Source organism: Mus caroli, chromosome 8 (genome assembly GCF_900094665.2).
Source record: "Mus caroli chromosome 8, CAROLI_EIJ_v1.1, whole genome shotgun sequence".
NCBI lineage: Eukaryota > Metazoa > Chordata > Mammalia > Rodentia > Muridae > Mus > Mus caroli.
In genome coordinates this window covers 95,847,343-95,849,768 of record NC_034577.1, presented here as the reverse complement: position 1 = coordinate 95,849,768, position 2,426 = coordinate 95,847,343, and the positions used below count along the sequence as shown (strand labels likewise).

The 2,426-nt window shown below is 46.5% G+C and overlaps 1 pseudogene; it reads left to right on the top strand.

Moving 5' to 3' along the window:
• Window positions 1–1,882, top strand: part of LOC110300283 — a 6,759-nt pseudogene extending 4,877 nt beyond the window's left edge.
• The last annotated feature ends 544 nt before the right edge of the window (window positions 1,883–2,426 follow it).

Here is a 2,426-nt window from a genome sequence, read left to right as displayed (position 1 = left end):
TGTGTGTGTGTGTGTGTGTGTGTGTGTGTGTGTGTGTCACACACACATACACACACACACACGTTCTTGCCACCACAAAGCTTCTACCTTTCCCCCTAGACCCTTTTTCATTCCTGGCCGCATTCCTTACTTAGAGACTGCTTCCTTCCTGTCATCATTCTTCCTGATTCCTATTGGTGTAGATGTTGCCTCCAGAATGTAGTCACCTGCTAGTGGAGGAGTATATGGGGGACACTGAGGACCCAGAGACCCTGCAAGCACAGTTCAGAGAGATGCTGGGGGACTTCATGTTTGTGATCCCTGTACTCCTAGTGGCACATTTCCAGCGTGAGTACATCTGGGACAAGAGCAAGGACAGGGAGTGCTCAGAGCTGTGGGACCCAGGTGAGCTCTGGAGTGCCCAGGCCAGACCCATGTCTTGGTCAGGTCTCTGATAGCAGGCAGCTTTCCCTCATTAAATCTTTATGTCTAATGTAAAGTCTGGCATTTTATCCAGGTCTAGAGGAGGAAACATGTGAGTTACCCACAGGGTCTTGCAGCTCCTCAGCTGGGAATGACAGGGTCTCTGTTTAACAAAGGTTTACCAGATCCAATGCTCCAGTCTGGAGCTCACCACTCAACTGTGATTCCAGATAACTTTAGGGCAAGGTTTCTTGTTAGGCAGACAATCTTCATATGAGAAATCACGATGTCAACCTGTGTTGTCACCCCCAGGTTCCCAGGCTCCTGTCTACTTCTATGAGTTCCAGCATCTGTCAAGCTTCATCAAGCATGTCAGGCCATCACATGTGAAAGCAGACCATGGTGATGATGTTGCCTTTGTCTTTGGCTCCTATTTCTGGGGCATGAAATGTGAGTCTTTCATGTTTTCCTAGAGCTGAATGGAACATCAGATGAGTTCCTGAGGGGTTATTGAGCTCTCTGGCCAGTTGGGGGAAACTGAGAGACTGGGAGGGAACTAAAGTGTTCACCATATCTGAGCTTCAAAAAAACCCCAAGCTCCCCCTAAAATACACTAGGGTTGGAATATGAACCTTTCCTAGTCTAGTTTGTGCTAGAGAAATGAACCTGAGAAACTTCAAGTAGTGCTTTGGAATCCTAGGGTTCACCGTCAGGCTCTGGTTTCTGTAGGAGAGCATGAGGTGGCACCTGCATGGGGAGGCTAGGACTTGATCTCTTGTTCTCCTTCTGTCTGCAGTTGATCTCACTGAGGAGGAAGAGCTGCTGAAGAGGGGGTTGATGAAGTACTGGGCCAACTTTTCGAGAAATGGGTGAGAATACACCCCATCCTCAATCCCCTTATGGTCAAGTCTCCATCTAGGGTATCAATGTGGATGTGTTCCACTAGTATGCATGTGTCCTTAATTATGTGATAGTTTTCAACTCAGGGCACACTCAGGCAGATACCTTATACCCTTCACTTACTGTTTATACTACAGAGACCAGGTAGGTGAGTCACACTTTTTCTGGTAGCATTCTTTAGATTTTGCCTCTGAAGAGACACAAAACTAGCAAGCTCCCCTAGCTTCACATGAAGTAGACACTGCTGGTGACATTTGTATTTATATCAGTAAACTAGTCCATCTGTCCCCTGAGAACCTTGGTCTGCTCATCCACTGCCCTGACAAAATATGAGAAATCAGGCTTTGGGTCAGAGAGACTGTCACTCTTCCCTGCTGGCTGGCATATCCACAGGAACCCCAACAGCGAGGGTCTACCCTCCTGGCCTGTGATGGACCATGATGAGCAGTATCTGCATCTGAACACCCAGTCTGCTGTGGGTCGAGCCCTGAAGGCCAGAAGGCTACAGTTCTGGACCAAGACTCTGCCCCAGAAGATCCAGGAGTTAAAGTATTCTCAAGACAAGCATGCAGAGCTGTAGCGTCCTGTGTCAGGAAAGGTGTGTGAGGTTGAAAGCAGATGGGATAATTCTGAGGTTACAATGTCCATCTATTTATATTTCTTTGTTCCAAAAAATACATAAGCATTTCTAACCTCAGCATTTGCCCTCTCAGACATGTATGGAAACCACTCTGCATGTTGTTCCTTATCATTCTGGGCATTCATTAGAGGCAATAAAAGCTCTTATAACAATGTATTACGTGAAATATAAAAGAAGGCACCACCCCACACCAACGCCGGCTACTCTCTGGCCCCGGTAGTCTCATCATCTCCATGGCTAGCCCCATTTAGGGACCATCCATCTCATGGTTTTCTTCCTTTGGATTCTGCTCACATTCCCAGCCATCTGCCCCCTGTGGTTAGCAGTCACAAATCCCTGTAATCCGGTAAGATCAAAATCTAGAGGCTTGTAATTTATCAGTCATATTTATATTTGTAAATTCTCAACCCACAAAACACCTGAACAATGAACTCAAAACTCAATTGAAATAAACAAAAGCTACACACCTAGATGGAGCAGATGC